At 32.7% G+C, this 12,593-nt stretch overlaps 1 protein-coding gene across 2 annotated transcripts in view; it reads right to left on the bottom strand.

Annotated features, from left to right (window-relative positions):
• Positions 1-12,593, bottom strand: part of LOC126888265 (uncharacterized) — a 183,656-nt gene that overhangs the window by 71,594 nt on the left and 99,469 nt on the right. The gene's annotated exons all lie outside the window — the stretch shown is intronic.

The following is a 12,593-nucleotide window of genomic DNA, read 5'->3' as shown; positions in this document are numbered from 1 at the left end:
AAATTTTTTGCTTTTTAGTGGATTTTTTTTATAATATTTTTAATTTTAGTCACTGGTAACTAAAGAAAAGCGTTTCTTAAAAAAATTTTTTTCATATTTTTTTATTCTAATTAACTATACATTTGAGTATAAAGGAATACACAATGCTGTTACAATTTGATTTAAATGGAAAATAGTAACTACATCAGTAAAAGTTTATTTAAAGATTAATCAAAGTTGCCTTTCTGAAATCGGTAAAATACATTCTGTGGCTTTCAACTAGGTCTTGTAACACACTTTACTTGGTCTTTTATCTTTTGTGAGGGACAATGAAATGTCTTGCATCAATTTTACACCTCTCTCAGTATTATCATTCATCACCATCCAGCCCTTTGCGTCCACTGCTGGACATTGGCCTCCCTAATTCTTGTCCATTTTGCGCACTTTGAGCATTTTGCATCCAATTTCTAGACATTTTCATGAGATCGTCAGTCCAACAAGTAGGTGGTCTTCCTCTACTTCTTTTGTCTAATCTTGGCCTCCACTCAAGTAATCTCTTCGTCCATCTCCCATCACTGATTCGGGCGACGTGTCCGGCCCAGTTCCATTTCAGGGTGGCAATTTGGGAAATTACATCGATAACTCCTGTTCTTCGTCTTAATTCTTCATTTCTAACTCGGTCACGAAGCGATATACTCAGCATTGACCTTTCCATTTTCCTCTGGACTATTTGCAGCATATTAGAAGTTGTAACTGTCAATGTCAAAGTTTCGGCGCTATAAGTCATCACAGGCAACACACATTGGTCAAATGTTTTACGTTTTAAAGAAATTGGTATATCGCTTTTAAAGATGTCTTTGAGTTTTCCATAGGCTGCCCATGCTAGGTTTATTCTTCTTCGTAATTCGCAAGTTTGGTTGTCTCTTGTGATCTTTATTTCGTGTCCAAGGTATATGTATTTTTCCACAGCTTTACTTCGTTGTCTCCAATATTGATATTTCCGCTAGGTACTAGGTTTGTCATGCATTTTTTTTGGAGATGTTTATTTTAAGACCTACACTGGCACACACTAACTGAAGTTCATGTAGCATTGTACATACATATCTCCTTAAGGTTGGCAGAGAATAAAATTATGCCGTCTGCGACGGCAAATTTCAAATTATCAAATTATTTCTGTATTATCATTAACAAGTCTAATATGTTTTAAAAAGTACATTGCTTTAAGACAGTCTTCGTTCTTCTCTCATGTTTGCACTGGAGTTTTCGGCCTATATTTTCCGTTTTCAATCAATGTATAACAGCTTTGTGTCTTCCTTTATATTCAAAGGTATAATTAGTTAGAAAAATGTTTTGTTTTTTTAACGAGAATAATTTTCCTACTTGAAATATCTTGAGAAAGACTAATAAACATGAAAAATAAGTAATATTTATGACATTTTAATCCCCATAATCAACTTATCATGGCCTGTGACATTTTTTCTGAATATACCTACATACAAAATAACAGTTAAAACTGAGTTTACTTGTCTGGTTACTGCACAGAGTTATTCATTAAAAATGGTTAAAAATATTAAATGCGCGCGGGCTGCGTCCACTGATCGGTATTCCGTATGATTCATCGACACGCATCGCAAAAGTTGCCTCTCGAAGCAACCCTTTGGAATTGTCGATGATGCGATCCGTACGATGCGGATCAGTGAACGCAGTTACATAAGGTTTGTTCGTAGAACGATCAGCAACCGTTGCCAACCATCAGACGCAAGCGCGTTCGTAGTCTACGAACTCGAACTGTTAACTGCGCAGCGCTAACTGTTAACTGCGCATGCGTCTGATGGTTGGCAACGGTTGCTGATCGATTGGATCGTACTACGAACAAACCTATACATAGGTTTTTGTACAAGGCAAACTAAAATCCGTTGCGTACGATGCGTACGATGCGGGTCTGTGGACGCTTGCCTTAAGGCTATACTCTACATAATATTTTTTGTAATAGGGAACTTGTACATTTTTTTATTAAATAATATTGTTCAGTTTTGTTTAAAAATGAGATTTACAAAATGTCACGCTTTAAAACTCATAATAACTTAGAAGTACAAGTTTGAAGTCTTCTGTATTTTAAAATAGTTCAAACGACCCTGACGTCACATAGTTTAACTTTATGGTTATATTTATATTTATGGTTATATTTAGGTGTATTCTTTTCTTTTTCTTTAGTTTATTGGCCTCCACCTACTTGGGTATTTGGCCAGTTCATCGTGGCGGAATAACGGAAAAATATTTATATTCTAATGACATCTATCGTATGTCATTGTAATAATATATGTATACCAGTTTGTTGAGATTCGAGTTGGGTACATTTTTTGAAAGCAAGGAAGGAAGGTTCACTATGGAAAATAAAAGAAAACACCATAAGTGTCGTTTGGTGCCATTTTCTAAAAGTACAATTTTTCTATGGATTCAAAATAGTTTTTCTACAACCGTGTTAAAAATGCAATTTTTAGCACTCCATACGAACGTTAAAAATGCTACTTTAAGGCACTAGTGCTTTAAAAAAATTTTAAGGCACTGCAGTTCGTATTGACCGTATATGCAATTTTGATGTAATGTCAAAAAAATATAAAATTGTAAGGTCAGTCAAGTTCAAGTAAAAGTTTTTGTAGATATTGTCCCGTAATTACGTTTGTAGAAAAAATATTGTATGATATGCGTGTTAAAAAGTACATTTTTAAGGCACTCATGTGAATTGCATAACTCGCTTTCGCTCATTCTGCAAACTTTAACATGCGTGCCTTAAACGTGTAAGAGGTAACAGTAGCGATCAACAGGTAGCGAAAACGCGTTCCAAGATTGCGCTATAATTTTGGATATTTTTTCGAGATATTCGACACACGTATTCTTAATATAATAAAGAATGGCGGTACAGAGCCCAATTTGAAAAATATATTAATATGTGGAAATTACTCTGTAATTAAATACAGGGTAAGTTAGCTTAAATCGACCTATTTTAACCTCAGGAATCTAGGGTTAAGCCATGGTCCATTATTTACCATATACCCTGTATATGATTTATTCGAACCAGAGTTATTGTAAGTACCAACAAAAAGTACTGAAGTCTTAAGTACCAGTACCTATTCAAAGTCGAACTAAGTATAAGTATCTACCAAAACCAAGAATAAATAAGTACTTAAGTATTTCGGTTAAGTAGTACTTGAAAACAGGAAATTTAAAAATTAAGTATTAAATAACTGATTTGTGTACTTAAGTACTGTTTTTAGAATATTTGATGCTTAAATATCGAGTTCAAGTACAATTACTGACACATTTGTTCTAACTACTTGTGTAAAAGTGAAGAAACTTGTATACGCTCTGAGCTTCGCTGGTGGCGCTCCTAGCGGATTACTAATTCAACTTTCACCGGTAATTTTTAAATTTATTATTTAATTGTTATCGCTTAATATTTACAACGCAAAAAAGTAATTAAATTGTAATCGATTTTTTTAAGATTTTGCTAATCATTTTGACGTTCTATTGATAAAATATGAATTTCTTACTTCGGATACTTCCACAATTATCGTGTAGATGGCGCTAAGATTATTAGAATAATTTATAATTACATATTACGGAACAGTAAAAAAACTTAAATTCAGTACCTATTTAAAACGTAAGTATATTTAAGGTAAAAATATATACCACAGCTTTGACCAACTAATATTTTTTATAATTAATGTTTTTAATTTTAATTTTAAATTAATCACTTTGACATTTATGTCAAATTTCCGGTAAACGTTTACAGACTTGCCACTACTGGCTCTCGCGAAGTTGTAAATATCCCCTCTACGTACGAGCTCACAGCGTATAGCAGGAACATTTCATTGTAATTAAGGATTAATAGAACACTTAAATATTATATATTTGCAGTACTGTTGTATGAAATGGAGAGCTGGATGTTTAAAACAGGAACATATAAATAAATTACAAAAATTTTGACGAAAAAAATAAATGAAGATACTCAGAGTAACGGGAATATTTTATTATAATAATATTTATTTGTCGGATACGGGAAACCTGGCTGACGAGTTCTAAAGGACGAAACGACAATGTTTTTGAAAATCATTAGAAAATAAAATAAATTATAAAATAGTGTGTAATAATAGTGTGAATTTCTTTCCGTGCGGTTCAGCATTTCACGAATGCAATTCAAGAAAATACTTGTCGAAACATAAGTACCACACACCACACTAAATCAAAAACATTGAAGAATATTTCCGGTAATCCGTAATACTTAAGAACTTTTCGTGAAGGGTTTAAGTACATTTCGAGTACGTAAGTACATTCCGAGTACTTAAGTACATTTCGAGTACTAAGTACTTTTAGAGTACTCAAGTATTTTTATTTTTTAAATTGCAAGTAAAAATATACTTAAAACAAATTTAAGTACTAAGTACAAATATTTGTCTTAATACTTAAAAGTTCAAGTAGCAGTACACGTATTTTTGGAGTACTTAGAGCAAAGTACTTAAGTACATTTTTTAAGTACTGTCGGTAATCACTACCGCAGCTCTGATTTAAACTCTGGAGAGAGCATCTGGTGGTTTGTTGGTTTTAGTCGAAATATCTTCTTCTTCTTAAAGTGCCTATCCGTTCCGGATGTTGGCGATCATCATGGCTATCTTGACTTTGTTTACCGCAGCGCGGAGCAGTTTAGTGGTAGTGGTGTTATACCACTTTCGTAAATTTTGAAGCCAGGAAATGCGTCTTCTTCCCGGTCCTCTTTTACCATTTACCTTCCCTTGGAGAATCAGTTGGAGAAGGTCGTAACGTTCTTGATTTCTCATTACATGTCCTAAATATTCTAATTTTTTTGTTTTGATGGTTATGAGAATTTCACACTCTTTCCCCATTCTACGCAGGACTTCCACATTAGTAATTCGGTCAACACAGGATATATGTAAGATGCGCCTATAACACCACATTTCGAAAGCTTCGAGCCGATTCATAGATGCAACAGTTAGTGTCCACGCTTCCATTCCGTAGAGCAGAACTGTGAATATGTAGCTTTTCAACAGACGGTATTTTGTTTTTAATGACATGTCTCTTCATTGTTGAAAATGGGTCTCATTCTAACGTATGCTGCTTTCGCTTTTATTATTCGCTGTTTAATTTCTGTCGAGTGGTCCCATTGGCTATTTAAATTCGTACCCAGATATGTATTGATGTGATCTTTATTATTGATATGAGATAATATTCTTATATGTCATTTAATTTAATCAAAGCATTAATAATAATCTAATTAATTTACCAGATCACATATCAATATGTTTTCAATCTCAGGGCGAATTATAAAATTAATTACTTACTTTCGTGGCTTCTAAGCATTTCTCAATGGTTCCTAATCGGGATAGGAAAGAAAAGAGTAAAATAATACACACATATGGGTTACAATTATAATCAAAATATTGTTTATTTTATTTAAAAGGCAATCACTGCTTAATATGTGCTAGATCTTATTATTCTTAAACATAACATTTACAAATGGGAATCTTATTTCCTTTTGGTTTCCAATTGAAAGTTTTTATTAACATTTAACTATTAGGATTTATTAGCAACTATTCTATTTAAGTTTGATGAAGCTTTTCTGATATTATTGATTATGTTCTTCAATTTATAATGTGGTATTTAATACGAAAAACCCATACATTCATGTCCAAACAAATGAGACTGACCTTTTTCTGGTGAACTGAGAATGTCTTCACACAAGACCCGTTTCCTGCTATCCTTGGCTGCGATCAACACCTCGTCCTGGCTTCCAGTAATGTTCTCCTTTGAAAACTAGCTCGTATAGCTCTCGTTCCTGCTTCTGTCGTGATGCTGTATTCTACCTTTTTCGAAACTGCAATCAGCTACCGGGACACTCTTGGCTCAAGGAGGTTCTTTACTCTCGACCTGGCCTACCTCTCGTTCCACGATAGATACTCCACACTCACGGAACTACACCGGCCTTCTCACTCTCCGTACACTACCGTCTACTACTGGACTTCACTTCTCGACAGCTCAAAACATTCTGATCTCTATTTGTCATTCATTCCCCTACTTTCTAAATATCCCTTCCAGATTCACAAATCAACCTTCCACCACCAACTCTCATTCGCAGTATTCCTCAAAACCAATTTTTAATCTTTCTAAATATGCTTAATGGATTTCAAAAAAAAATAGTTAATTCCCATTCTAAAATTACTTTCTACTATTTACAAAATTTAATGACCTATTATCTACTTCAACTGAGTCTTATTTAGCATAGACTAATGATCGAACCTTCCGCGAACAACGATAATGACCTATTATCGATTTCAACTGAGTCTTATTTAGCATAGGCTAATGATCGAACCTTCCGCGAACAACGATAATGGTATGCGCCATTCACTTTGTTTATTCTAAGCGCATTGTCCCGAGTTTCGTGTGCTTCTTCTAATCACTTCTTAAAATTAAATATAACAATTTGTTGTATACAGGTTGTTCTAAATTTATATGCCCGTGGTTGAGAAAATTGAAAATATTTTATATTAAACTAAATATAAATATAATTATCAAAATTTAATTTTCAGATCAAATAGAAATATAACAGTATATTGCTCAACTCTTTCGATATTCTGTTGGTTGACTGTAAGTTGAGCGTTTAATATTGGTTTTTTACTAATTGTCATAAATTTGGTCTTCTTTATGTTAAGAGCTTGTCCATATCTGTTGCTGACTTCTGTTATACGATTTGTTATTATCTGTAAATCATTCAGATTATCGGCGAAAACTATGGTGTCATCTGCATATCTAATGTTATTCAACCATTCACCATTTATTAACACTCCATTCGCACTCGAAATATAGTGAATATATTTTATTTTTATTTGTAATATTTTATCGAGATGGTCTAATTTTAGTTTACAAGGATCAATTTTTTCAATGAAGTTGATAAAATTACATAAATACTTGTGACTTGATTTTCGTGTATATTATTTAGACTAAAAAGTCTTCTAACAAAGCCCCTTTGAAAAGGATAGATCCCGAAACACGGTGTCAGAAGATGGCAAGAGACTCGATTTGAATCAAAACGAAACCAATTATTTTCATTTTTATTTTATACCATACTCTGTGTTTATTAGAGTACAAAATGACAGCGTTTCATATGGGTGGTCTGCGATGCATTGTTGGAATATTTTCCTAGCATCGCCCGTTTGGTCTTTAGTGCCTGGGGTAACAGATTACTTGATTCGTTGTCGACATTCAATTTACTTTGAATTGAATGTCGACATGATATCTTAGCAGTTTGGAAGTTTTTAAACAAACTAATAAAAAAATGAAAACAAATAAAAAATCGTATAATTTGACTAACCTCAAGTATTTCCTGGTAGAAAACAAGTGGAGAACGTTGCACCTTCCCAGATCAAGTGGCCTTACACTGGAACGGATAGAGAACGGGTGGAGAACGTGCAACGTTTGCAATGTCTATTAAGCCAGATCATCCATTTCATAAGTCCATATTTGGAATAGTTTCATATTTTTTTGCTAATTTTTTGCTAATTTATTACCAAAAAAACAAATTTTTTGCTCCACCCCTAACCGAGAAACAATGGTTGATGTAGCTTAATATTATGTCACATCATCGATAGCCATATCTCGCGAACCTAAAGAGCTAGAAAATAGTACGACGCGGCATATTTTTTTGCTAATTTATTGCTGTCGATCTGCATATGCAACATACCCCAAAACCACCCCTGCTTCCCTTACAGCTAAACAACACCCCCAAAAAACAACGAAAAATCTTGAAAAATTATTTTTGTGATATAGTTGACGGTTGATATTTAATTGCTAATTTTTTGCTGTTATTAGCCGTAAACAACAAATTTTTTGCTCCACCCCTAACCGAGAAACAATGGTTGATGTAGCTTAATATTATGTCACATCATCGATAGCCATATCTCGCGAACCTAAAGAGCTAGAAAATCGTACGACGCGGCATATTTTTTTGCTAATTTATTGCTGTCGATCTGCATATGCAACATACCCCAAAACCACCCCTGCTTCCCTTACAGCTAAACAACACCCCCAAAAAACAACGAAAAATCTTGAAAAATGATTTTTGTGATATAGTTGACGGTTGATATTTAATTGCTAATTTGTTGCTGTTATTAGCCGTAAAAAACAAATTTTTTGCTCCACCCCTAACCGAGAAACAATGGTTGATGTAGCTTAATATTATGTCACACCATCGATAGCCATATCTCGCGAACCTAAAGAGCTAGAAAATCGTACGACGCGGCATACTTTTTTGCTAATTTATTGCTGTCGATCTGCATATGCAACATACCCCAAAACCACCCCTGCTTCCCTTACAGCTAAACAACACCCCCAAAAAACAACGAAAAATCTTGAAAAATGATTTTCGTGATATAGTTGACGGTTGATATTTAATTGCTAATTTTTTGCTGTCATTAGCCGTAAAAAACAAATTTTTTGCTCCACCCCTAACCGAGAAACAATGGTTGATGTAGCTTAATATTATGTCACATCATCGATAGCCATATCTCGCGAACCTAAAGAGCTAGAAAATCGTACGACGCGGCATATTTTTTTGCTAATTTATTGCTGTCGATCTGCATATGCAACATACCCCAAAACCTCCCCTGCTTCCCTTACAGCTAAACAACACCCCCACAAAAACAACGAAAAATCTTGAAAAATGATTTTTGTGATATAGTTGACGGTTGATATTTAATTGCTAATTTTTTGCTGTCATTAGCCGTAAAAAACAAATTTTTTGCTCCCTCTAACCGAAAAACAATGGTTGATGTAGCTTAATATTATGTCACATCATCGATAGCCATATCTCGCGAACCTAAAGAGCTAGAAAATCGTACGACGGGGCATATTTTTTTGCTAATTTATTGCTGTCGATCTGCATATGCAACATACCCCAAAACCACCCCTGCTTCCCTTACAGTTAAACAACACCCCCAAAAAACAACGAAAAATCTTGAAAAATGATTTTTGTGATATAGTTGACGGTTGATATTTAATTGCTAATTTTTTGCTGTCATTAGCCGTAAAAAACAATTTTTTTGCTCCACCCCTAACCGAGAAACAATGGTTGATGTAGCTTAATATTATGTCACATCATCGATAGCCATATCTTACGAACCAAAAGAGCTAGAAAATTGTACGACGCTGCATATCGTTTTGCGAATTTATTGCTGTCGATCTGCATAGGCAACATACCCCAAAACGTCCCCTGCTACCCTTACATCTGAAAAGCACTTTTAATAAATATTAAAAAAAAAAAATGTGTACCATTTTTATTCGGTTGCGATGCGAAGGCAAACCAATCTTACTTTTTAATTAGAATACGGAGTGCAGTCCAGTTCCTTTAACCGCGATTTTCTGCTCTTATTGGAGCTTCATCAGAAGAAACGTAGGAACTGTTCTCCATACTCCAACTAAATTGCATCGAGAGGTTTTCCCACACATCGCAACCAAATGGATGATAATAGGTGGCTAGCGCCATCTGGCAATTGAAAGACGAAGCAAGTTTTCAATCCTAATAGTAAATTAATAATATTAATAATATATAATAATATTAATAATAATTAATAAAAATGGTACACATTTTTATTTTATTTTCGTATTACTCCGTAGAGTAACCAGGTGCATCTTTCAGTTGGAACTTTGCCGGCTGCAGACGGGGGATGTGAATTGCAAAGTGTAGAATTCCTTCCCTCTCGTCTTCACTGCAGCATCCATATGACTTGCAAATTATAGAAGTCTTGGAGGTGTTACCATGAAAATGTACCAATAAGTTTTCAATTTAAAAATCTTTTAGTGATTTTTAATATTTTTCAATATTATTAATTTACTATTAGGATTGAAAACTTGCTTCGTCTTTCAATTGCCAGATGGCGCTAGCCACCTATTATCATCCATTTGGTTGCGCACCTTGCCATTTTTCCATGGACCAGTAGCGTGGCCACTCAGATTACCAGAATTTAATATACTGGACCGATTTTTTTGGGGTTACTTTAAGAATGAAAGTTATAAAATGCCTCCAACAACAAGAGATGAGATGAAAAATAGAATACAAAGTATATTTTGAAGTGTTAATTTACAAATGCTTCGTAGTGTAAGTAACTCAATGACCGTTTTTAGGCATGCATACATGTGTTAGGAGGTCGTTTTTAACAACTGATGTAATTAAATATTTAAAATATTTTAATAAAAGTAGGTGTTAATTTTTTCAAAAATGTTGTATTTTGGTTCATGTTTTTTTTGTAAAATATTTTACTGATAAATTTATTTTTCGTTCTTTATTTGTTACATTGTTAAATTTACATACAAAAGTAGTTTTAATAGTTTTCACAAAATGTTGTATTTGTTGTTTGTGTTTTTTTTTTGTAAAATTTATTAGTAAATTATTTTTTTTTCTTTGTTTGTTACACTTACATACAAAAGTAGTTTTTAATTGTTTCAGAAATATTGTATGCTGTGGTTGTGTTTCTTTTTGTAAAATTTATTACTAATAAATTATGTATGTTTCTTTCTTTCTTTGTTACATTGTTACATTTATTACCAGATTGATTATCAATAATTGTAAATTGTCAGTTTTAGACAATTCAGTCATGGCTTACTAATTTGGAAAGATTTAGACCCGTAATTAATAATTTGCTCTGAAAAATGAAAATATCTCGAAAACTAATAAATTTAGACATAGGGAACAGATAGTGATGTAAAATACACCGTGTTCCATTTAAAATTACTGAGAAAATAACGTACTTGCGTTTTGACTCACGATCACCCTGTATTCAATATAAAGAAAATTAACAATATCAATCATTTATGAAAATTTTGAAAATAAACAAAAAAATATGGCATCAATATTCCATTGCATTTGTGCTTACTTTTATTTATACAGTGAGTCGAATTTGTTACGATTTTCATATAAAATTTGTTATAATTTTATAAATACCATGTATAACATAACAAGCCTTTATATTTTTGTAATGGATGAGGTAGGGAGATTTCGAATATTCCGATGATAGGTTACGGAATCAATTAAAAAATAGGTGTAAATAATGAAGAGTAATAAAACAGTCTGAAAAGAGACTGGCAGACCACAACACTCTATTATGCCATGATGCTTGCGATGTTACACTATGGCTAGAAAGGCAATAAATTACTAACAGCTGCGTTTTAAAAGTTGAGAACCTTTCTGTATTTTAAGAAGTTGACATAAGGTCTGATAAGGTAATTAATTTATGGGGAATTCAGTTTCTTATACTGAACACACCAAAAACATATTATGGTTAAGGATACATTTGGTTTCGTAAAACGTCTTAGTATTTGGTTTGTATATTAAATGTGAATTTATATGGCCGTTTTGAGAAAAGTTATTAAAAAATAAAATTAGCAAAAATAGTAATTAAAGCGTAATTAATTCGCTATACGAATATAAACTAAATTACAGGGCGTTCTATTTTAAAAAAAAAAAACATAAGTTTGGTGTGCCACTATGTTGTCGAACACCCTGTAAAATTCTAATTAATTTTGAAATGCGAAGCTCAAACTTGGCTACATAGTCCATTCTTTCACGGTTTTTGCTCTAAATTTTAAAGAACCGCTTAGATTGACATGAAATTTCGCATACATATAGCTTACATGTCAAAGAAGAAAAGTGATATTGTGCCGAGGTGTGCTTTTGCCCTGGGGTGACTTTCACCCTCTCTTGGTGGTGAAAAAATATATGTCCAAACTAAGTCCGAAATGGGTAAACTGACTAATTTTAAGTAACTTTTGTTCCATAGAGCTTTTTCGCCAAGTCAACACTTTTCGAGTTATTTGCAAGTGAATATGTTCATTTTTCAACAAAATAACCATATTTTTAGACGGTTTTTCGCAAATAACTCAAAAAGTAAGTACTTTGTCGAAAAAACGTTCTTAGCAAAATATAGCCTATAAAAAAGTAAATGAAAAATAGCCAATGAAAAATAGATTCATATCCACCAAATTTCAAATAGAATATTTCGACGTGAAATATCCAAAAAATTAAACACGTTTTGGGGAAAACCTATATAACTTTTTTAAAGTGTTTAAAAAAAGCTTTATTTCTGTTTTTACAAAAAGTTTCTAATATTAAATTTAAGCAAGTTACGCTCAAAATAAAGTTGGTCCCTTTTGTTTTTGCAAAAAAAAATCGGGAAGACCACCCCCTAATTAGCAACTTAAATTAAATTAATCTTTACCGCTCCACAAATTATTTTACTTATGTTGTGTTTATATGATCTGTAAGTTTGATCGATTCAAAGTGCTTATTTTTGAAAAAATTTGGTTTTAAAATAAAATTTTCAAAAATTTTAATTTTGAAAAATATGCTTTTTTTCAAAATTACTTAAAAATTGTTAGAATTACCAAAAATCTCGGAAAACAAAAAAAGTCAGATTTGCTTTTTTGAATATCATGTATTTTTTTGTTTTTCTGTTAGACAAAAATTGATTAAGATTTGATGTTTCTAAATTTACATACATTCGTGATCAGTGACTCGTTCAACCGCTTTTAACTACAGCCCTTTCAATAAT

This window comes from Diabrotica virgifera, chromosome 7 (genome assembly GCF_917563875.1).
Source record: "Diabrotica virgifera virgifera chromosome 7, PGI_DIABVI_V3a".
In the NCBI taxonomy this organism is placed as follows: Eukaryota; Metazoa; Arthropoda; class Insecta; order Coleoptera; family Chrysomelidae; genus Diabrotica; species Diabrotica virgifera.
This window is presented reverse-complemented; position numbering and strand designations above follow the sequence as displayed.